The 26098-nt window shown below is 42.2% G+C and overlaps 1 pseudogene; it reads left to right on the top strand.

The window, feature by feature from the left end:
* The first annotated feature begins 13760 nt into the window (after positions 1–13760).
* On the top strand, positions 13761–13879 carry LOC145407961 (5S ribosomal RNA; annotated as a pseudogene).
* The last annotated feature ends 12219 nt before the right edge of the window (positions 13880–26098 follow it).

Consider the following 26098-nt stretch of genomic DNA (forward strand, 5'->3'; position numbering starts at 1 on the left):
ATCTATCTCAGCAGGCACACCCCACTCACCAACTATTCCATCCACCTTCACATTCCCAACTTTACATTCATATCACCGATCAAAAACACTCTCTCATTCCTTCCAGACTTTTCCATGCACACTTCCACATTTGTCCAGAACTCTTCTCTCACTCTGCTTGCATGATCTTGCGTTGGTGCATGCACGCACACAATCACCTACATTTGTATTCCAACTTTCAATCTTACCCACACAATCCTTGACCCAACTGATCCATACTTTCTTATGTTCTTCTTCCATCTCTTACTCACAACTATACAGTACACACTCCTTCTTTTGCCCTCTCATTCTCACCTACTCCTGCACATATACCCAATCCATACTCCCAATCTCTCACACTCTCAGTTCTTCATTTAGTTTCAGTTACTCCACATACATCAACTTTCGCACCCTCAAGCACCTGGACAATCTCTCTCTCTTTCACCTCATCATTCGCACCTCTTACATTCCATGTTCCGATTACCATGTCCTTTGTCCGGTCCTTGGTCGTCATCTTTTGGTCAGTCCTTGTCCGAGACTTCTTGTTTGTCTTTTTAGTTAGTTGTTTTCCGGTGAGGGGCACTAACCCTCCGCCAGACCCTTTTAGTCGCCTTGTATGACAAGCATGGATACTGGGGGAGTATTCTTGAAAAAACCCCTACCCCCAGGGGTAGGGGGGTTTTCAAATGATCGTGTTCTACCTGAATGTGGTTTAAGAGATGTCCCCTTTTCCAGACTGAGGAGTCTGACTAATAATAGATAGATATTTAGATAAATCTGGAAGATATCATTTGGTTTTGCCAGTTTCATGGCAGTATAAAGAAAGTAATGACTGCAGCTGTATATTTAAAGATTTAGCTCACTCTGGGTACTGCTCCACTGCTCATACTTTAGACTTAGCATGTCGGTCACTTTCATGCCTGACACACCATATCAAAGAACATAACTAAGTGCAATGAAACATATCAGGCCTCTCCCAGCTTAGGGATATAGGCTAGCAAAGGAAAGCGAGAAGTAGAAGAAGCGAAAAATCTAAGGGCATGGAATCAAGCCAAGCCTCTCTCAGCCAAGGATTATAACGAAGAGAAAAGCGAGAATCAGAGATGAAATATGAGGCGAACACTTGTCCCTGATTATATTAAGCACACACAAGAACAATGGGTTTTAAATGAGTGTAAAGAGAATAAGACATAGAATGGGGCTTGCTGTCAGTGGCATCATTTGAGTTTCAGTGAGGAGGAGAAGGTGAGGTTCAGAGGAGGAGAGATTGTTTTCGAAGATACGAAGTTGAGGGAAGGACGCGAATATCCCAGAACTGACAAAAAGGTAAATGAGTGTAAGACAGCGAGGTGTGAATGTTGAGGGGTGCTGGAAACTGACAAGGGATCAAGCTGGTTGCCTGAATCTTGTACAGAACTGTATATGACTAGGGATTGTCATCCTTTGTTTAACTTGCCAGTAATCGAACCGACTTTACCTGATAAGTAAAACGAAGCGCCTGTGTATTGATGATTCCCTTTAATCCTTTAACCGCGGGTATTGTTTTGGTCTGACTGTCCTCTCCCGCGGGGGTTTCAGCCAAATGTAAACAAACCTTTAAACCTTAATAACTCTGCACAGAATAAAGCTAGAGAAAAAAATTAGGTACCATTAGAAAGTACTAACCTTCAGCTTTCCATTGATGTAGGTTTCATGACTTTGTTGACTTTCACAGGACGGGGAGAGCCGTTAGAAGTGAGGGGTGTGAAATAACTATTTTACGCCCCACACACCAGTACCAAATGCCAACCACTCTCTCATAATAGTAATATAAACATATATGAACACTGTACATATGATAAACACCCACTCTGTGTTCACTGAGGTAGGTAAAAGGCACTTCCCTGCGGCTGCGCCCGCTCTTCACTGTGGCTGCGCCTCACTTCACTGCGGCGGCACCCGCTCACTGACGTTTCATGCGATCTTTTCATTCTTTCTAACTTCTAATATTATTTTACATATAATATGGGCAATGTTCATTATATTTACAATGCACTTATTACTATATTGCGTCACTGGCGCATCACAGAATTACATAAGTGTCGCAGAATTCCACAAGTGCCGCAGATTCTCTTATTACAATATCACTTATTATACTGGCCAATATTTCCTTTTTTTTCTAGGCAAAATATCCCTTATTACTACATTATCCATTATACAATTATTGGCAAAGCACGTCACTGTCGCATCACTATATATCACTGTTACTTTCAGTATTTACTCAGAAAGTGGTACTCGGCAAAGCATGGAGTTACACATAGAGCGACTTGGCATTCAAGGCACTGGTGTGTGCTCATTTTTCTCGTCCTAGGCCTCCGTGTGGTGGTAGAACATACTCTGCAGCGGCCCTGTGACAACCTGCCGCCTGCTGTAGGAGGCAATTTCACAAGCTGGTGCCGGCTCATGTAATTGCGGCACTCAAGACGGTCAGGTTGTGTGTCAGAGTGTCGCCTCGGGATCAATGCCGTCACCTGACCAAATCGTGCAAGTAGCTGCTGCACGACAGTCTTCAAAAACTGTCTCAGTGATGGTTGCCTTATGCCCCCAACTTGTGTCTTGTAGAGAATGAAGGCGTTGAGCATGCACATATCGAGCATGTGCAGGCAAGCCTTCCTGTACCATCGGGTGTTTCTCCTGAGACAGTCGATTTCGCCAATCATCATATCAGACTTATCAACAAGTCTCATATTTACATTATAATCAATGACGGCATCAGGCTTCATGATTGGCTCTCCCGTCCTGTAGCTGACCTTCCCAGTTCTCTTCAATTCCCCCTTGTGGATGGTGCTGATCATATTCACGACCTTCTTGTCATGCCACCTGATCGCAAGAAGCTTGTCTGACTTCTTCAGGTGAACATCTCCCCTGGATGATGATGATGCTTCGGGGAAACTAGGCCACTCTTTCCTATAGCTCCGTACAGTGCCAACAGTGCCAATGCCGTGTTCAGCAAGGTATTTGGAGAGTTTCGGTGCTGTGTAATAATTGTCTGTGTACAGCACATGATTACCACCAAAATACCTCTCCATCAGCACTTTTACAATGGAGCCAGAGAAGCCAAGGGGGTCTTTCCTGTTCACATCCATTGTGCTAGCCAAGTAAATGACAAAATCAAGGATATACCCCGTCTCACAGTCACACAGCACAAAGAACTTTATCCAAAAGAGGTGGCGTTTGCTGGGAATGTACTGCATGAATTTGAGACGTCCTCTGAACAATACCAGGGATTCGTCTATGACGACTTTCTGCATAGGCCTGAAAAATCGCATAAATCGATCCTTAATCCTGTTGAGAAAATCCCTCACTTTCCACAAAGGGTCAGTTTGGGACGGGTTGTCATTGTCAGCGAAGTGCAGGTATCCTAGCAGCTGTCGGAACCGATCCCGTGACATATACTTCCCGAATATTGGGATAGTAGTTATGTCATCCACGAGCCAGTACTCCTCCAACTCATGTCTCTTTATATGGGGCATCAGAAACATTAGTGCAAAAAACACATACAGCTCTCTGATCCCGACAGGCAACCACGACACTTGCTTTGGTGAGCCAATAGGTCCCAGCCCTTCTGCTGCACACTGAGCTGCATACCTATTGGACTCATCGCTGACATGCTGCACAATTTCATCATCAAGGAAGGCCAGGAAGTAATCAACAAACTCATCACCTGCGTTGCATGGGAAGGCAGGCTGTATTCCAGCATTTGTCATATCAAACGGTGGATTGTGTGGCTGGAAATCTCCACCGTCAGACCAAACAAATGCATCCACTTGCCCTGTGCGTGGTTCAGTGGCAGGGGCAGGTTGCATTCCACTCCTTTCCCCGTGAGAAGGAGCTGATGTGGAGGCAATGGGTGAGGCAGGAGGTGAGGCAGGAGGCAAGCGGGAGGTGGGTGAGGCAGGAGGCAACGGGGAGGGGGGTGAGTGCGGGGGCGGTGAGTGGGGGGGTGAGGGAACTGAGCGGGGGGCAGGCGGGGGGGTTTCTGACCTGGTGCGTGGTGAAACTTGACCCTTTCTACCCCGCTTATCACCTCGCTTATCGCCTCGCTTATCGCCCAGCTTTGCCCTCCAACTGCCACGCATCCCCTTTGTTCTAGGCCTGCCTGCACGGCCTGCACGGCCTGCCTTCCCTCGCTTTGCAGGCTTTGGTAATTCGTACTCCTCAGATGATGTAGACTGAGGAGAGGGCACGACAGATGATGATGATGATGATGATGTGAGGGCAATAGGGCTAGGGGAACGGGAAATTGATGGGAAATGCGTACTAGGGCCTGGTGTGGGAGACGTGAGCCTGTGCTTCACTCCCTTCCCACGTGCAATACCAGATTTGCCCATAGGAGCCTTTCCTTTCCCAGAGTAAGTTGGGGGTGGTGGGGGGGAATCAACACGATCACTTTCATCACTGTCACTATCAATGGAAAATGGTTCACCACCAATCACTGCCAAATCATCACTGCTTGCTGTGAGTGTGTCACTTTCACTGCCACAATCAAGAGTAGTACTTACAGTTTTGTCCAGCTCAGTTCTAATTTCAGGAGTGCTCAACCCCTTCTGCCTCGCCGTCGGCAGTTCCTTTACCGGTGTAGAGGTAGAGGGAACACTGGCACTAAATCATTGTAGAGGAGGAAGCGAGCAACGATGAGTCGGGACGGAGCGCCATTATCACGCACAGAGCTGGACAGATACTGACTGACGCGGGTCAGGGCAGGGGTGGGGGGGGCCCCCTCGGGGTTGGAGGAGGGAGGTGTGGGATGGCTGGCGTGAAAGAACTCGACAGCTACTCTTGCGTGAGACTATTTGCGCGCCGGGAAAACGCGCGGCATTCAAAATATTCATGATCATTCCAGAATGACACCCGCGGTTTGGTCCAGTTTTGTCACTGTCATTCTGGAATGACTCCCGCGGTTAAAGGGTTAAGGTGGAGTAAGGATCCCAGGGGTCTGAATGGTGAGTGAAAGAATGTGTTGCCTATGCCACTGAGCACGCTGTTCATTAGTCCTGCCTCTGAAGTTTTTCTTTCGTCGTACATTCTAGACCCTACCCCACCACACCTCCAAGTGGGAAAAAGAGGTGAGATGATGATGATGACGATGATGATGATGACGATGGAATGGATGTCAAAGACTGATCAACGACCAAAAGATGAGGATATGCTCTCCCCTCCATTGAGGACTCTGTGGCTTCGTGGGAAAAAAAAAAAGATAAGATAATTATTAAATATTGAAAGATATACATAGTTTGGTGTCGACAGTTAAAGGGAAATGAGTGTTGGATTATGCTAACAACTGAAACACTGAAAAAGTCAGTAAAGGAAGATCGCCAGAAGCTGAGTTTTGAAAACACATTAAGCTGGAGCCCCAACTCGCCGTATCACGAAAGTGTACAACAAACACACTTCTTATGAAATTCTTCTTAGGGATGATTGAAGGGGTCAGTAAAGGCTATATTTAACCCCTCATCTGAATTCTGTCTTAAGGTTAATAATATTATCAACAACATAATCTGGTGTACCAACACAATTAAAATCGGTAACAAAAAGACATCACTGAATTGAACAAGTGTTGCTTCTACTCCCCCACCTAGTGACAATCTCTAACATTTAAATTTTACCAGGAGATCAATTTAGGTAGCATGCCACTGTTCGCTAAAATTAAGAAATTGCGAGGCATGGCTCTTAAAAATGATTATCGCGTGATACCTCACCTTAAGTCATACAACGCCTTACAGTCACACACAGAATAGGATGAAATATTTATCAAGCATTTTAGCACTCTGGCAGGTGCTGGTCAGGGACGCCTTCTCATGGTAGCACACATATAACCGGGTATGCTTCTACTAACGCAACATGATTTTACAAACGTGATCTAAAGCATGTCATGGCCCTAAAAACGTAACATGGCTCTACAAACATGTCGTGGTTCTACAAACATGTCATGGCTCTACAAACGTGGCATGGCTCTACAAGCATGTCGTGGCTCTACAAACATGTCATGGCTCTACAAACGTGGCATGGCTCTGCAAAACGTGGCACGGCTCTACAAACGTGCCATGACTCTACAAACATCCCTCAGTTCCCTCTCTACCCAGCGACAGAAGGGGTTCACTTTCGGTTCAACATGGGGTCAGAACTGCAACAACTCTTCCAGGGTCCTATGACTTACTGAGATTAATAGTCACTGGCGTTAGCTGGAATAAAATATTACAGTTTTATCGACCTTCAGAGGGATATTGTCTCTCGTATTAACACTTTCGGTCCTTATGCTCACTCTCAGCTGACTACAATCCCCTGCTGTTAATTAGAGTAAAATACTAGAGTTGACCGGAGCATGAGAGGGGTATGTTGTTGTGAAAACTTTTTAACATCAACGGTCATGACTTAAGAGTTACGACCCAGCAGTATTAATACATTAAATATTTATCACCCCTTTTGCGTTCCAGATAATTACATGCTTTACTTGTTTTAACTCTCTCTCTCTCTCTCTCTCTCTCTCTCTCTCTCTCTCTCTCTCTGATTCTACCCTATTACATCGCCTGTTAGTAAAAAAAATTACTGTACACTATGTTCCATTCCTATCTCCCCCACAGGTAAAAATTCAAAAATATTTCGCATTTTTTCATAGTATTCCGAAACAGGATAAAAGATCACTGTTATTATTTATACCAGCTTTCTAAACAATGGTTGTGATTATACCGTTAGCACACATAACGCTGTAGGAGAAAAAGAAAATTCGTAGTGATGAATTGTTATGGTTCGCGCGCGCGCGAACCATAACAATTCATCACGTTAGAGAAATATGCGGAAAATTCAATAGACTTAGAAATATGGGTAGTCTATTATTTTTTCCGACGGTGCCATAAATAACATACATAATGGTAAGATGATCTCTCTCTCTCTCTCTCTCTCTCTCTCTCTCTCTGCAACCCACAACTAATTCCCACCTTTTAAAAACTCTCTGCACTGCATATTTGACTTTGTGATGAAGATAACATAACCTCGAAATGAAACTCTCCCTCCGGCCAACTGGTCTCATACTTAATTCAACACTCTAATATGGTTCCCAGCCTAGCTCACTATTTAACGCTGTCTTGGTGATGTTTTTGGCTTCGAAATTTGATTTGGTTTCATTTTTCGAATTAATAATTGGCCTTGAGGATTAAAATTGGGTTCGCTTTTAAAATATCTTTGCCTGATGCACTATTATTTCACCATTCCATTTTGCTCTTCTGTTTTCTCTGCCTATCTCAACTTGATCTCGGGTGATGTATTTTTAGTTTACTTTTGCGTTTTTCAGGCGATTTAGATTTACTTAGAAAAGGATAAACGGGTATACTAAGGTTATATATTATACATCAAGCTGTTGGGTCTGTTCTAAGCGTACAATTCGTCAGGAAAGAGAAAAAATAAAATGTAAAAGATGTGCACAAATTCAATGGGTGAATTCTCCTAAACGTCCGTCAACCGTTCCACTCATTTCTTTACCATATTTTTATACTGCCACTCTCCACAACTTGTCCTTCTTCCCCCACCCCTCTAAAGTCCTTACCCCTTCTTCACCTTTTCTCCTTTCCGCCCCACTTATTTTTCAGATCGTCTTCTACATTGTCTCCTTTCCCTTATCCTCTCTCTTGCCTTTATCCATTCCTCGCCTCTTCTCCAATCCCTCTCCTCATTCTTCTATACCATCTTCGTTTTCCTTCATCACAAAAATATGCTTTTCTTTCCCCTCTCTCACACTGTCTCTTCGTCTCCCTCATTCATTCTATCATCTCACTCTTCATATCAGTCATTTCTTCCTCGTCTTCTTCACAAGTTTTCCCTCCTCCTGCTCTTCTCTCCACATTCATATTTTGCCTCCTTTTAATCTCTATGATCATCATCTCCCTCTCCTCCTGCTCGCCCTACCCTTGTCTTAGCCTTTACATTTCTCCCCTTCTTAATCTCTCTGATATTTCCGTCCTCCTTTCAACATCTCCCTCCTCCCATTCCGCCTCCTCCACCTCCTCTTCCATTTCCATCTTCTTTATACCTCTTACTCCTCCTCCTCCTCCTCCTCCTCCTCCTCCTCCTCCTCCTCCTCCTCCTCCTACCCCTCCTCATGTTCCCCCTGTCTCCTCCCTTCAACCTGGCTTGCTCAAAACCTAATGGGACTCCAAATCTCTGACTGACACAAGGTTATTGTACTCCTTGTGTTGATCCTGTATATAGGACTAAATATAACTTACTCGAGAGGTAAGCTGTGGATATTGCTTGGTTGACTGACTGTGTGTGTGTGTGTGTGTGTGTGTGTGTGTGTGTGTGTGTGTGTTCTTACCTAATTGTTCTTACCTAATTGTATCTTTACAGGAATGAGTTAAGCTCGTACTGTCCCGTGTCTTAAACCATATTTATCGTACATATCCGTAAATTTCTGAATTGTTTTGGCACACTCTATTTCATTCGGTACTGCATTCCATTGATCAATTGCTCTGTTTGGGAAATTTAATTTCCTTACGTCTCTATCACCTCTCTTCTTATGCAGTTTTTTGCAGTGTCCTCTTGCTGGTGCTTCTCCATATGTTATGTAATCATTTATGTCTATTTTCTCCTTCCCTGATATGCACTTATATAGCATTATCATGTCACCTCTTTTCCTTCTCTCCTGTAGTGTTGGTAGATTCAGTTTATTTAGTCTTTCTTCGTAGCTTAAGTCCCTTAAGCTTGGTATCCATCTTGTAGCGGCCCTTTGAACTTTTTCAATCTTGTCTATGTGCTTTTTGAGATGAGGACTCCAGACTACTGATGCATATTCCAGGGTTGGTCTAATGAATGATGTTATTATCCTTTTTAGCATGTATTCATTTATGTATGTGAATGCTATTCTCATATTTGCAAGCAGTGTATACATGTTCTGTACCTTCTCGCTGATGTGGTCAGTCGGAGATAGTCTGTTATTGATAATCACACCTAGGTCTTTCTCTCTTTCTGATGTGCATAGGGTTTTATTTCCTAACTTATAATCCCAATCAGGTCTTTTTCCACTTTTACCAAACTTGATTACATGACACTCGTCCACATTGAATTCCATTTGCCATGTACTACTCCATTCATGAAGTTTATTTAAGTCTTCTTGTAGCTCTTTACAAGAGTCTGTGTTAGTAATTCTCCTTTGTATTTTTGCATCATCTGCAAACATATTCAGATAGCTCTCATTTCTAGTGTTACTGTTTATATCATATATATACACTAAAAACATGATTGGTGCCAGCACTGAACCCTGTGGTACTCCACTAGTCACTTCTATCCATGATGAGTAGGTTCCTCTTAGTACTGTTCTCATTTCTCTTTTTATGAGAAAGTCTTGCATCCAACAAAACAGTTTGCCTCCAATTCCTCCTTGATGGTAGAGTTTCCATAAAAGTCTTTGGTGTGGTACTGTGTCAAAAGCTTTCTTGAAATCTAAATAGATACTGTCCACCCATCCTTCCCTTTCCTGTATTGTGTTTGTTACTCTGTCATAATAGCTCAACAGATTAGTAACACATGATTTTCCTTTTCTGAAACCAAACTGTCTTTCTGTTATCATACTGTGTTCTTCTAGATGATTTACTCAAGCTTTTCTTATAAGCTTTTCTATTACCTTGCTTACAACACTGGTCAGTGATACTGGTCGGTAGATGAGTGGATTTTGTCTATTTCCTTTCTTGAATAAGGGGACAATATTTGCTTTTTTCCAAATATCAGGTAGTTTATCTTGACTCAAGGATTTCTTGAAAATTAAAAATAATGGTTTACTTAACTCCTTTGCACATTCTCGTAGTACCCAACATGAAATTTCATCAGGACCACTTGCTTTTCCTCTGTCTAATCCACTTAACTCCTCCTGTATTACTTTTTCTGCTATTTGTATATCTGGTAGTATGTGTGGACATGCATGTTCCACACAGTCCCTCTCAAATTTTTTTTCTTTTGTAAAAACTAATTGGAAATTCTTATTTAGTGCTTCACAAATATCTTTCTCTTGTGCATAAATGATTCCCTCGTCCGTAATTGATCGTATTATATCTTTTACTTTGGTTTTGCCTCTGATATAGCTCTCTTCATACTCTCTCACTAATCTTTTCACCTCTCTTTCTATTCTACATATAACTCTCTTCCGTGTCTCATTTTCTTCCACGCCTCTATTTCTAATGCATTCATTATATACTTTCTTCTTTTCTGCCACAGCCTGTCTCGCCTCTTCATTCCACCATGCTGTTTCTTGCATACTCTTTCGTCTTCTCTTTACCCCACACACCACCTCACATGCTGCACATATTTCTTCAGTGAATGCCTTGCACACACCTTCCACGTCCCCCATCTGCTCCAATTCATATTTACCCAATCGCTCCTCCACTTCTCTCTTATATTCTGCCTTTTTCTCATCCTCTTGTAACGTTTCCACTCCCGTTGCATCTACTTCTTCCTCTCGTCCTTTCCTTCTTCTATTTCTCCATTTTACTTGGACCTTGATTCTGACCACCACCAAGTAGTGGTCAGATAGTCCACTCCCCCATCTTCTATATGCTCTTGCATCCATTGCACTTCTTCGCATCCTTTCATCCACACACACATAATCAATCATTGCCTTCTTTTCATCCAGTTCACCACCCACCCTTCTCATCACTTGCCATGTATACCTGTGGATCATTTTGTGCCTGAAGAGGGTATTGACTATCATCAACCGCCTCCTGGCACAAATGTCCACTAAATTTAGGCACTGCCATTCTCATCTATCTCAGCAGGCACACCCCACTCACCAACTACTCCATCCACCTTTACATTCTTTACTTTACCATTCATATCACCAATCAAAAACACTGTCATTCCTTTGAGACTTTTCCAAGCACACTTCCACATTTGTCCAGAACTCTTCTCTCGCTCTTCTTGCACGATCTTTCATTGGCGCATACATGCACACAATCGCCCACATTTGTAGTCCAGCTTTCAGTTGTACCCACACAATCCTTGAGCCAACTGATCCCTTCTCTCTTATATTCTCCTTCCATCTGTTACAACAATACACACTCCTTCTTTTGCTCTTTGATTCTCACCTACTCCTGCATATATACCTCATCCATAATCCCATTCTCTCACACTCTCTCCCCTCCATTTAGTTTCAGTTTATCCACATACATCCACTTTCGCACCCTCAAGCACCTGGACAATATCTCTCTTTCACCTCCTCATTTGCACCCCTTACATTCCACGTCGCCATTCGTATAATGTCCTTTGTTCGGTCCTTAGCCGTCATCTTTTGGTCAGTCCTGGTCCGAGGCTTCTTGTAGTTTTAGGTAGGTGTTTTCCGGGGAGGGGCACTAACCCTCCCCCAACCCACTTGCTGTGACGTAGGAACTTATTGTTTTCACTACTATTATTATTACTAATATTATCATTATTGAGGAATCTGAGTGTGAAATGGAGGGAGAGTAAGAAATTGTTTTGAAAGGAGGTAAAAAAAGTAAGGCAGTGTGAAAGGGGAAATAGTAGGGGAGTGAAAGATAGGAATAATAGATTGTTGGTGGAGAAGAGAGAGAAATTGAGGAGATGGAAGGAGCACTTTGAGGATTTGTTGAATGTAGAGAGTGAGAGCAGTGTGAGTATAAGTGGTTGGGGAATGGCTGGGAGAAGAAGAGATGAGAGGAGGGAGGAAGAGATCAGTAGGTCGGAAGTAGTGGAAGCGATGAAGAAGATTAAGCTGGGAAGGCCCCAGGAATTGATGGAGTGTGTGGTGAAATGCTTAAGTATGGGGGTGAGATTGTTGTGGAGTGGATATGGAAGTTGTGTAGATTGGCTTGGGAAGAGGGAAGGGTTCCAGAGGACTGGAAATCAGGTATAATTGTTCCTCTGTACAAAGGAAAAGGGGAGAGAGAAGTATGTGGTAACCATAGGGGTATTTGCCTTCTTAGTGTGACTGGTAAAATATATGGTAGAATACTCATTGATAGGGTTAGGCATATGACAGAGGAGCTAGTTGGAGAAGAACAAGGGGGATTTAGGAAGGGAAAAGGGTGTGTAGATCAGATATTTGTTCTAAGATGTTTAGTGGAGAAGTATCTAGAGAAGGGAAGGAAAGTGTATGCTGCCTTCATGGACTTGGAGAAAGCTTATGACAGAATAGATAGGAAAGGTATGTGGAAGGTATTAAGAATATATGGAGTGGAGGGGAAATTGTTGAGTGCTGTGAAGAGTATGTACGAGGGAGATGGGGCTACGGTGCGAGTGGATGGTGAGCTGAGTGAGTTCTTTGATCTCAATGTGGGACTGAAACAGGGGTGTGTAATGTCTCCATGGCTGTTTAATATATATATGGATGGGGTCGTAAAGGAGGTACAAGGTAGGGCAGTGGATGTGGGGGTGGCCCTAATGAATGAGGGTGAGATTTGGAAGCTTCCGGTGTTGCTGTTTGCTGATGATACAGTATTGTTGAGTGAAGATGAATGGGAGTTGCAAGGTTTGGTGAATGAATTTGGGACAGTGTGTAGGAGGAGGAAGCTGAAAGTTAATGTAAACAAAAGTAAAGTTATGGTGTTTGAGAGGAATGAAGTCACAGAGTGTGCAGTGAGGTTGGATGGTGAGGATATGGAGAATGTGAGTGCATTCAAGTACTTGGGTAGTGTGATGAGTAAGGATGGAACTTTGGGGGATGAAGTACGTGAAAGGGTACAGCAGGGAAGGAAGGTTGTTGGCACACTGAAAGCAGTGATGAGAAATAGGGAGGTGAGTATGGAAGTTAAGAAGTCACTGCATGATGGTATTGTGATCCCTACCCTGACGTATGGAAGTGAGGCGTGGACCTTGCAAGAGGGGAACAAGTCAAGAGTGAGAGCAGTGGAAATGAGTTACTTGAGAGGAGCATGTGGAGTGACATGGAGGGACAAGTTGACGAATGAAGAAGTGAAGGAACGTTGTGGGGTAGATGTGGATGTGGTTGAAAAGATTAGGAGAAATACACTGAGGTGGTTTGGACATGTGGAGAGGATGGAGAATGAAAGACTGACTAAGAGGGTGTATGTAGGTGAGGTGGAGGGAGGGAGAGGGAGGGGTAGACCGAGGATGAGGTGGAGGGATGGAGTTGAGAGGCATATGAGTGAGGGGGGGGTGAGTTGGGGGGAGGGGAGTCAAATGGTGGGTGACAGAGCGACTTGGAGGCGTTTTGTCTGCGGCCACCCTTTGCGGGATTAGGGCGTCGGGCTATAGATAGATAGATAGATCATTATTGATATCATTGTCAGTATCACTACTACTATTATCATCACTACAATTATTATTATCACCACTACTTTTATTATCATCACTACTACTATTATCATCACTACTACTATTATTATCATCGCTGCAACTGTTATCGTTACTACTGTATTATCGTTATCACTAGAATTATTATCACTACTGCTATTATTATTATCATTGCTACTACTGTTATCATCCCGGCTATTATTGTTATCACTACTAATATTGTTGTTATAATTACCACTATTATTATCACTATTATTGTTACCATCACTACTATAATTATCATCACTACTGCTATTATTACCATTACAACTCTTATTATTTCTGTCACTACTTCTATCAGTACTACTATTATTATCGTCACGAATACTATTATTATTATCACTACTATTATTATTGTCACTACTGTTATTATGATCACTACTACTATTATTACTATCACTGCTACTATTATTACTATTATTACTACCACGTTGAGTACACCGCTTCCCGTCCGATCAGCGAAATTAAGCAACGTTGTGTCTGGTTAGTACTTGGATGGGTGACCGCCTGGGAACACCAGATGCTGTTGGCATAACGTTCTCCCTACGTGTCAAGTGGGGTTGGTGGAGGATTAGTGCCCCTCCCTGTAAAACAATTAACTCAAAGCCTTTGACCACCCCGTTTGGGATACATGGCGTCTGGCAATGAATGAATGAAAACCACTTATATTATTATCACTACAATTATTATCACTACGACTATTATTATCAGTATTACTGTTATCATTATCACTACTGCTATTATTATTATCATCATCGCTACTACTATTATTTTTACTTCCTAACCCACAATAGGTGAGAGCAAGCCCTTCTGTGATCATCATCCCTGCTGCTACCCGCTTGGAAGCTCCTTGTGTGTCTGCGACAGAGTATCCTGTCCCTTCAGGAGGAAGAGTTCTTCCGGGGAGCCCACCACGACAACAACGACAACGAAGACGACCAGTACGACTAGAGGTGACCCCAGCATCGGCAGTGTGAGTAGAGGTAAAGGTCGTCGTGAAGCCCCCAGTGGTCGTCGCGCAGTATGGCAGTCGTAAGCAAGAACTCGGCTCCATTATCCTCAACAAGAACGACAAGAACACCAACAAAAACAACAATAACAGAACAACAAGAATGACAAGTAAACAAGAACAAAGAACAAGAACAACAATACCACCACAACAACTACAAAAACAACAAAGTAAAAAACAAGAAAAAAACAACAACAAAAACAATAAGAAGAAACTATCAACAACAAAAACAATGACAAATAGAGTCCGTTCACCTTAATTTGGCCCTGATTCTCGTCTTTTTGCAGCTTATTTCACATAGCTCAGTGGCAGAATAAGATAATGCTACGGCTCCCCATCCCTCCCATAGCACTTCTTCGTGACTAGCAATTTGAAGGGGTTAATGGGGGCTATATATCCCTCCCCCTCCTCGTTCTAAAATCCCCTCCTTCACTTAATAAAATTGATTGGATGTGGTATGGTATACATGAAAAAGTAAAAAAAAAAAAAAAAAAAGAATGCTCTCTCTCTCTCTCTCTCTCTCTCTCTCTCTCTCTCTCTCTCTCTCTCTCTCTCTCTCTCTCTCCAAATATATTGTTTAGAGAGTGAAATACCATGTCTCATTATTCTGTGTGATGTGGTGTGGTGCGGGTATTCCTGACTGGCGTGGGATTATCCTGTTTAGTGGTGTGGTGTGATTGTTGCTGACTGGTGTGGTATTATCGTGTGTGGTGGTGCGGTGTAGGAATTATTCACTTGTGTGGTATTACCCTGTGTGGTGGTGTGGTGTGGTGTAGCTGTTATTGCCTGGTGTGGTATTATCCTGTGTGGTGGTGTGGTGTGATTGTTACTGACCGGGGTGGTATTATCCTGTGTGGTGGTGTGGGGTGGGTATTACCGACTGGTGTGGTATTATCCTGTGTGGTGGTGTGGTGTGGTGTGGTATGGCAATTACTGACTGGTGTTGTATTATCCTGTTTGGTGGCGTGGTGTGAGTATTGGACTGACAGGTGTGGTATTGTCCTGTGTGGTGGTGTGGTGTGGTGTGGGTATTACTGACTGGTATTACAGACAGAAACATCCAGACAGCAACAGCCTCCTTGCTCCTTTCAGGCTGTCTGGTAGGGAGTTTAAAAGGCTGGAGGTCATAGGAAGACTGATTGAGGGTGATAGTTTCTCATCTGACATACGGGAAAGGTGATCATGATGATGAGGAGGAGGAAGAGGAGAATGGTGAAGGTGGTAATGGTGGTGGTGATGATGGTGGATAATGAGAAGATGAGGAGGAGAAGAAAAAGATTGGTATTTGTGGATGTTCCGTAACACCTCTTCCTTGGCAATTTAACATACACATTTTTTTAAGGGACAGTGAATGAAGGCAGGAAAAACAAAGGAAATTGAAAAAGTCCATGTGCCTACAGGCATCTTCTACTCGTAAAATATAACAACTGGATTTAAATAAAAGTGGATTAAATGTCTGTGGGAAGCAACTCCCAGGCAGTGAATTCCAGAGAGTATTAGTTCTGGGGATAAATGAATTTTGATAAGCAGGGGTTCTGCATTGCGGGGTAGAGAGTTTAAGTTCATGGGCACTCCCAGCTGCCCGAGTATTTCGAGAGAAAAGATGAAGGAGAGGCACAGTTGATGCAAGTTCGTCAGAGCAGTTACGGTAAGTATATACGTAAAATAATGTTAAAGATGCATCATCTCTACATACTGATAATGGAGAAAGGTCATGCGTAATTGCAGGATTATTGATTAATCTAATCGCTTTAATTTGAATTTTGTTCAACTGCCTCAATGCAACCGCTCCACATCCACTCCACAGTGGCGAATAGTATTCGATCTGAGAACGCACATGACTTGTATATTGTGGCCAACTGCTCGTCACTGAAGAATTCACGACCATTGTACAAAAGTCCCAATTTTTTTAAGCATTTTTAGCAAGGGATTTCACATAAGCTGTCCAGCTTGGGTTGGTGTTTAGTGTGGCACGTAGGATATCAATTTTAGTGGATAAGGGAATATTGACATAATTTAATATTTTGTGGGAGTCTGAGGGATTCTTTCTGTTGGATAAAGTAATATATTTAGTTTTTTGAGCATTGAACAAGACCAGATTGGTTTGTCCCCATTGAATAGTTTTAGAAAGGTCCTGGTTCAGAGAAACTGATGTGTTTATTTAGGAATGTATAATTTCAAATTGTGTAAATGAGGTACTTAATGTGAAAGAACTATGAAATTTCGAGTCTTCAGCATAAGAGTGTACTGGGTTGTGAGTGACAGGTAGATCATTTATATGAATGAGAAAGAGGGTTGGGGGCAAACCTGATCCCTGAGGTATGCCTGCATTTATGGACTGAAATTGGGAATAAATTCCATCTATCATGAACCAGTATTTTTCTATTATGAAGGTTAGAAGAAATTAGAGGAACCAGTGATGCTAGGAAATAGTGTGACATCTTTGACACTATGACCCAGTGCCACGCTCTGTCAAAGGCTTTTGAAATATCTAGTACTATTGTTTGTGTTTCACCACATTGATGTATTGTTTTGTTAATGTAATGTGTTAGAAGGCAAAGAACGTCCACAGTTGAACATTTTTGTCTAAATCCGTACTGCCGATCGTTGATTAATTTCTTAACTTCTAGGTGCTTGACTATGTGTTTGTTTATTAATGTCTCAAAAACTTTACCAAGAATGGAAGTTATACCAATTGGTCTATAGTTTGCTGGATCAGAAATGGCCCCCTTCTTTGGAACAGGATGGGTATTTGCTTCTTTCTAAGAGGCTGGAAAACTTGAGGTACAGATGCATAAACGGAAAAATTTTGCTAATACAGGAGCCAACACTGGGCAGCAATTTTTTACCCGCCGTATTCTGACTGATTTTTTATCAGTGACCTCCCCTATTGCTAAAACCTCCTCTTTTTATGAGAAACATCGAAAATTCAGAGCGAAAGTGCTGACCTGAGCTTAGAAATGCCCAGTACAGGTGAGTCCCCTCGCCTGGTACTGTGTTCTCTCTACCCAGGCTTCAGAGAAGACGTTTTCTATGGGAGGGGTAACTATTCCAAATAACTAAGAATAGGCAAATAGTTATTTATTTGGTACGGATTTATATGTAGTACAAGAGTATATTGGTTTTCACTTAGTAATTTAGGTGATATAAGCATTGTTTCACTCACCGAACACATCAACATACCACACCTTCCTTGGTGACGTTACCTGCTTATCACTTCTGCACGTTTCTTCCTCTAATGTGACGTAAATTTTGTCCTCCACATTGTCACCGACTAGGGAATCACTCTCGCCTTGAAATTTGTACCGTGGCACGACATGTCTTTACTGGCCAGGTCACTTGTAATAGGTGAGTTGTCGAGACAATGGCATGCAGGGAGGGGGAGGTCACACGGGGTAAGGCATTGTCCCTCCTTGGCCTTGGGTAAAGGAAGGTGTCCCACATATACGTACCAAAAATTACACGTGAAAAATGGAAAATGTGCAAATGACAGACCTTGCAATGCAGCATATTTATAAATGTCAACGGGAGTCACAGGTACAAAATGTTTGGGCGCATATGTACGTCAATGGGACGGGGCAGGTTAAGTACTATTGAAGGAATTTCATCTGGACCAGTAGCTTTATCTGCTGAGAGATTCTGTAATACAGCTTGTATGTATCTTGTGTGAATCTTTAAATCAAAGTCAAGTACAGGAATACTGTGATTTTCTGTATTTAGGGTTGAGTTTGCTGAAAAATATCGACAAGAAAGTCGGCTTTTCCACGTTGGGCACTTACTAGATTTCCTTTTTGGGACTATAACGGTGGAATGGAAGAAGTGGTAGAGAAGTAAGATTTGAATGAATTAGGGGTAGACCAGAATACTTTGTTATCATCTGGGTTGTTTAGTAGTTTGTTAGCTTGTCTTTGAAGAAAGTTTGATTTAGAAAGATTGATAATAGTTTTGGCATGTTTTCTGATATGTTTCACCTTCTTCTCGTTCCCCAAATAGGTTAATTCCAAAGATATGACGCGATGTGTAACAGAGGTTTATTTGGAGGAGAAATACTATACATGTGCTCCCTATGCTGGTTAACCCCTAACTGACTGTGAGCGAGAAGCAGGTGTGGGAACCTTAGCTTAGTTCCGCAGTTCAAGGACTTTGCTGATAAACACAAACTGTACTGGTTACATACATAGGTTTAGGTGTCATGAAGTATGGTTATATGATTACAGTAATATAGAATGGGTATAATACTCCCCCGTTTCATTGAATTGGTGTCTCCTGACACAATGAAGCAAGTAACACAGTAGGTCTATTATATATCTATTGAGGTGGGGGAGTTTACTAGGTATACACGAACATGGTTTGATAATTATTTATCAGGCAGAATTATTCTATATTAGTTAAAGGAAGGTACAGGGATACAGTATATACAACACATGGCCATGTGAAATAAGAAATGTAGTGACATGGAAACAGAAAAATAATGTGTATATAGGTTATATACATACAAGGTTTAAGTGCATAGTGCAGAGTTATAATTATAAAAGAATAATTTGATAAGTGACATTTTCCATTGTGGAACACACTGGTATGAAGTCTATTATATCTATAGAGATGTTAGTCTTCTGTTTTCTTTACGTTTATTTGCCTTCTTGTCTCTTTCGTATTATTGATTGTTTTGTTTTAATAACTGTTTCACATTAATTACTATTCTATACATTTTCTATAGTTTTTTCTACATTTCTAGTGCAATATATATGTCTGCACTCTTGTTCTTTACTAGTGTTGTTTTCTCTTTTCAACTCCTGAACTATTTTATTCTAGATAGTGTACCATTTCTCATTTTATTGTAATTCCTTCTTTCATTTTTATTTGTGTGTCTTTATTTTCTGTCAAGATATGTTATTTTACTTATTCTGCACTGTTAATCACCATACATGAGGACAGTAAGTACGGCTTGCTTCTACATCCTGTGGAGGTTGCACTATTGCTGTTGCGATTCTGATCTCGTGTAGTCTGCGTTCCATCATCCGTACACAACAGTGCACTGCACAGGTCATAAGAATGAAACCTATGAAAGAGATGGGCACTGGGGGAAACACAAATGTCAGATGTACCCATGAACGGCTGAAGGCCATAGAAAACTGAACCATAATGAAGTCATTTTCATTTAGAAATGTTAGCATACGCAAGTTTGCAGAGGCGATAGAGATATTATCAAATGGTAGGTTGGAAGTCATGTTGATTGGCTGAACGATGTCATGGGTGTGATTGCATACAGCTTGATGGTAACGAGTAGCATAGGTGATTACAGACTCAGATTTGACTGTACAATAATCAGGTCCCTTATAGAGACCACTAGCAGGCACTGAGGGAATAGAAGAACCCAGACAGATGATGGTAACAGAGATGGGGACAGTAAAGAAGAAGTACTGGACGTGGTTCAGATGAGCTTGATGCACTGGAAGTTCTGGAACTGGAACAAAGGAACAGGCAGAGTGTACAGAATGGTTGTGAACTAGGGCAGACTCGCAAGGTGCAGCGCTACTAGGGAAAATAGCTAGGAGGTGAGCAGCACAAAGACGAGACATAGGGGTAAGGAAAGAACATCTGTCGAGATCTGTGGAGGAGATAAAAGCAATGAAGAGGTGAGCATGGGATAGGAGGAAATATTCCAAGAAAACAGATGCTTAAAACATGGAGTTATTGAGCCTGAAAGGAAAAGAAATTATTTGGAAGAGGTTAAAGGTGTTGGTAGAGTGTAAAGGAATATGAACCATGTTATCGTTAGTGAGGAGGGTGGCCTTAACCCGCTGCGTGCCAGCTATTTTTATCCCTCTGGGTCACCCCAATGCCGGCCATTTTTTTGACTTTTTTTTTCTAAAATGATAGATTTTGATGTTGAAACAACGAATTTCACCATTAAAATGCTCACCGAGGCTCAGAAATGAGTTTTATTGAGTCCTGCATACTCATGTACAGGTATAGCTGCTCTCTCATGCTCACCATGTATGTTAGAGAAAGCCATTTTCTATGTACGGTATACTCAGGTATTTATGCTGGGAAGGTATAGCAATGTTTAGTACACTTTTCTGATCACTTATTACTTTAGCATCTATCACAATTTGTGTGTCTTTCTCACTATGAATGCATTATCTTACACTTACTCTAAGTTAGGTACAACCTGACTTCATTATGTACAATCCTGGCACTTACAAGAAGGTATTTACAACTTGACTTCACTATATAGTCCTTACACTTACAAGAAAATATTTACAACTTACACTTACATGAAAATTTTTACAAAATGCCTTCACCATGTACAGCACTGGGTGAGGCACACAGGCAGCATGAGGCAGAGCGAGTGTGAGAGGGGGAACGAGTGAGTGTATGGCTTTGACAGCCTGGGGGATGGTAGAGGAACAGTTACCTTACATGCTTGCCAATTTTTACCCGTGAATCTTGAAAAGTGCGGTCACAGTGAAGTTTTTTATTTCAGACCGTTTTAAAACAGCACTGGCACTGGCCACTGCATTATGTCAGACCGTTTTTAAATGGCACTGGCACACGGCGGGTTAAGAGCTGGATAGTACAATTCAAGAGAGGAAAAAGAAAGCTCTGGTTATTGCAATCATATAACCATACTTTATGATACCTTACCCAAACCTATGTATGTAACCAGTACAGTTTGTGTTTATCAACAAATTCCTTCCCTGTAAGTAATGTTTTCCTGTATAAAATATCTCATAGCATGAACTCGTCAATTGGTACTGGCAGAGTAGGTAAGGTCGAGTTATTTCCCGATTCCAGGAAATAAATTTCTTTGGACCATACAGGGTCTTTGCATTGATAATGTTGAGAAATCTTGGGTGTTAATGTGGTGTTATTAGTTTTGTTTGGCTACACTCCTGTGACAACTGCTGCTACAATGCATGAAAACCGTCCACGACTACGTTCGATTTTCCTGGTACATACTTAAAAGTTGGGTTGAAGTCCTGGTTGGTGACTGACTATCTAGCTAGTCTACCCGTAAGGTTGTGTCCCTTGAACAAATCACATAGAAGGAGGTGGTCTGTCTGGATATGCACTGAAATGTTTCAAGGACCAGACTACTGCCAGAACTTCCAGGTCTGTAACACTGTAATTACGTTCGGCAGGGTTGAGGGAGTGACTAGCATATGCTATTACACGCTTCCTTGATGCCCGATCTAGTTGCATCAAAACTGCACCAAGGCCTGTGCCTGAGGCATCTGTGCACAGAAAAAAGGGTTTGGATAATCAGGAGATGCTAAAACTAGGGCATTTACTAGGGCTGTTTTGAGTGCTTTCAAGACTTGTGACTGATCTTTGGTCCAAAAGAAAGGCACATTTTTTCTTTAGTAAGTGAGTCAGAGGAGCAATGATCTGTGCATATCCTTTGATATATCAATGGCAGTAACCAGTCAGTCCAACAAAACTCTTTACAGCATCTGTACTGGTAGGTTCTGGGAAGTCGATGATCACCTTAGTTTTATCATTATTGGTATGAATACCTTCTGGATCAACTATATGTCCTAGGAATTTAAAATTCTTTCTTAGGATGTCACATTTGCTGAGGTTGATCTTCAGACCAGCCAATCGAAGGCACTCAAATACTTGTTGAAGTTTAAAAAAACGTTCAGGGATTGACTTGCTCACGACAATGATGTCATCTAAGTAAGCAAAAAGAGAGTGGCCCATCATGACACTGAAGACAGAATGGATGAGCCTTATGAATACTGAAGGGGCATTCCTTAATATGAAGGGAAGCCTCTTGAACTGAAAATGTCCAGAAGGGCTGCTGAAGGATGTCATAGGACAGGATGATTCTTCCATTTCTACCTACCAGTAGCCACTGAGTAGATCAAGGGATGTAAAGACTACATTATTCTCACCTAGTGACTCTAGCAAATCACTCAGGACTGGCAATGGAAAACGATCTGGTACGGTTACAGAATTTACTCTACGATAGTCCACTGCTGGTCTAAATTGGCCGCCTTTCTTCGGGACTGAGAAAAGTGGGCTATTCAGTGGACCGACAGAGGGTTCAATGATATCATGATCAAATATTTTTTTGTACTATCTCATCTGTCTCTCTTCTCAAGCTGTGAGGCAGTCTATATGCTTGTATATAGATCAGCCGAGAACCCGGTACTAGTTCTATGTAATGCTTAACTAAGTCTGTCCTACCCATAGGTTCTCTGGATAAGACTACAATATCTCGATAAGACTGCAGTAGATTAACTAATTGATCTTTGTGCTCTGGAAAATCAGCACAAGAAACTTAAGAGTAGGTCAGGTGAGAGAGTCAGAGCAGATCCCTTAGAGTTGATGGCATACACACCAGATGGATCACTATCATCATCATCATTTTTAGTAGGTATGGAGAATGGTACCTCCTGGCACTCCTTTATAGCCGATGGGTAAACCAGGAAATTTCCAATCTTTATACCACTTTTAGGTTTCAGTGGAGCGTTAGTGACATTTAGTAAGTACAGGTAACACAAGTTATCCTCCAATACAGCACACAATGCCGACTCGTAAGTTAAACTATTCACACAACACGTCTCATTTAATGTTAGTACATTCAGTCCCCCTTTCGCACCTACAACACGAACAGAGACTTTGGTAAACTTGTGCAGTAGCAAAATTGTGCACTGTTTTGTTACTGCACTCCTTGTCTCTGCGTGTTCTAGAATATCATTCAAATTTTGTGAGGTAGCTAAGTGAGATGTGTCTGAGTCGGCTATAGTGCTGTCGTTAGAAGGGTTATCATGATCCACTATTGAGTGCTTAGAGGGTGTATCATTAGTTGTTGGTGAATTTACTTCTACACTGCCAAGTAGTGATGGATTTATGTCTACTTTCAGATAATGGGGAGTATTCATCTGTATGCTCAGGTAATGGTGGGGTCAGTGGTGACTGAATGACAGAGTTTATTTGGGAAAACACAGGACGTGGATAATCCATGCCATATACCGGGAACCCATGAATATCTATATTAGTAGAAGCTGGGATTAGGGCGACATTGTATTGTGCCATGGTGGGTAAACCAAGAAGGGAATCTACTAAATATGTGAGGTCGTTCGTGACATGAAATGTTGCTGTAGAAGGTGTCAAGGCTCTATCTAGTTATATCTTTAAAGTGATTCGTCCCTTGACCTTAAACTCTGAGCCATCCACACCACATAAGCGAATGTCGGGTGGCTCGAGGATTCTGACCTTCTTGCTTGTTCCCTTAATGCTGTTTACAGATTTATCAGAGATCAGATTTACCATAAACCCCATGTCCATGAAAAACGATGTTTATATGTCTTCACTCTGTCCTAGAATGACTAAGCCTGAAGAAGTTTTAGGCCTTACCTGGCGTATGGGGAGTTGATCTTCTGTTGTTACATTACATTCATCTGGTATAGGCGTTCTTTTGATGTTACGTTACATTTTTCCAATACGAGTGCTCCCCTTCCACTGACTGGTGGCTGTTTAGGTAACGACACTCCTCAATACTGTGAGTCATGTGTTCTTGTGACATTTGCATTTAAGGTGACGCGATCGTGAAGGTGTACGTTGCCTTCCCTGTGATTGATATCGTCTGTGTTTATGGTCGCAACTGAATTCTCAATGCCCAGTGTTACCACAGTGACAGCACACAATCGAGGATTGTTTGTCCCATCACACATTAGGACTGGTCGCTACCGTGGGTTGGTAATTGGTACCTTAAAAGGGAACGGTTAGTTTTTTCTTTTTTTTATGTGAGGAAGAAGGAACCAAAGGCCACGAGCCTGCAATAACTGTTCTCCCCTACAGAGAAAAAAATACAAGAGAGAGCCAAATTCAACATCCAATTATTTCGAGATGCCTGGACACACTGCGTTTGAAAGACTGGAGATCATAGGGCAGGAAATACAGACAAAGGGAGACAATTCCAGAGTTGACCTGTTGCATAAATGAAGGACTGGGGGTAACGGATAACTCTTGCAATAGAGAGCTGGACATAAAAGGGATGAGAGTTTGCTGCTAGACAGGTGCTACACACCCGTCGTAGAGGTGGAGGAATACATGCAGACAGTTCAGAGGAGCAGTGACCATTGAAGTAACGATAGAAAAGAGATAAAGATGCTACAGTGCGGTGAAGAGACAGAGGTTGAAGGGAGTCAGTAAGAGGAGGAGAGTTAATGAGACTCTAGCAAATCAGTCAGGACTGGTAATGGAGTTAATGAGCTGGCGAATGGGAGAGAGCTCAGTTTTTGTGAAATGCAAGTTTCTCTGCCTTGAACCACTGTCTGAACTCTCTTTTTCAGAGAGAGATCAGCTTTTTGATTCCTCATATAATTTGGCATCTTTAGTTTTAGGTGTTGTCTGAATGGATGAAGAATATTTTTGATACGATCGACCACTAGGTTTTCCACTCGTAGAGGGTCGTGAGCGTGAGTAATCCGATGAGGCGACGAAGATATGGAAAACTTGCAAGACAAAGGGGCGAGTAGTGGCCTGACGAGTGAGGTTCGATCCTTTTCTTTCCTTGATGGCCTTTGAGATGTTAGGAATTTTATCTCCTGGATTGAAACCCATCTGTAGGATTACTTTCTTCTGTCTTTCGTTTAGCCAATTCATAAATCTCAGGTAACCCAGCAAAATCTCCAAAGTTGTTTAGTGAAAGCATAAGGGTTCCATCAATGTCTTGTACCCCTTGGGTGCCACGCAACAACTGGCGCATCTCAGAATTAGTGGCCTTCATCACAGCTGCTGCCTCATACAATTTGGCATATTTAGCTGGAACATTAATATCCTCCTCCATTTGTTTTAGGAGGTTAGTGAAATCAATGAGTGATGCGGCATTTGAATGCTGGCAGCAGCGGTGTGTCAGCTGTTGGCGTAATTCATCAAATGTTTGACAGTCCTCAAAATGGCCCACACGAATCGCGGCTCCTATTGGTGACTTGCCCTGGTGTAACTGATCCATAAGATAAGAGACTTTGAGGGGTTCAGTTGTGAATTGTCTATTGCGAATGTCTGTTTCGTCCTTTCTGAGGAAGTCGTAGACTGACACTGGATTATCCTTGCCAGCAAATTTTGGGAGGTTACCATCGTCCAAATATATTGACTGTGGAAGGGGGGGGGGAGGTTGATCAGCCAAAGTTAGAAGAGTGTGAGGTTTGGAAAGTGTGGAAGTAACTGAAGTAGTTGGCGGAGAGGTAGTGAAGATAATGGTAGTTATATGTGGGTGAGTTGGGAGCCGAAGTGTTGTAGCAGAGATAGTGTGGGAAGTGGGAGGAGATGGGGCAGAAGGAAGTTCTAGAGAGTCATTTAAAGATGAATGCGTATCTGGATTTATTTTATCAGGAGGAAAAGTACCTGGGTTCTCTAGGGCAGAAGAAGTAGTAGTAGTGGTGGTAGTGGTAGTAGTGTTGGTGGTAGTGGTAGTAGTGTTGGTGGTAGTGAGAGTGGTATAGAGTGGTATGAGAGAGTTCAGCTTTAGGTGTTGTCTTAGTGGATGAAAAATATTTTTGATACAATCGACCACTACGAAGGTAAGTCACTGAATTGTCATTATCAGGATCTACCTGCTCACTTTCAGTGTCTTGTCAGATTGTGTCCCCCCCCTCCCCTGTGGCGGGGGGGACACAATCTGGCCGCACTATGGGGTGGTACTACTACTCTGCGGCCAGGTTGTGTTAGGAAGAATACTGCCACCGTATTCCCTGCGTGTCGTAAAAGGCGACTAAAAGGGGCGGG

The sequence above is a fragment of the Coenobita brevimanus genome, chromosome 74 (assembly GCF_032717465.1).
Source record: "Coenobita brevimanus isolate Jiangsu-jjx chromosome 74, ASM3271746v2, whole genome shotgun sequence".
Classification (NCBI taxonomy): Eukaryota; Metazoa; Arthropoda; class Malacostraca; order Decapoda; family Coenobitidae; genus Coenobita; species Coenobita brevimanus.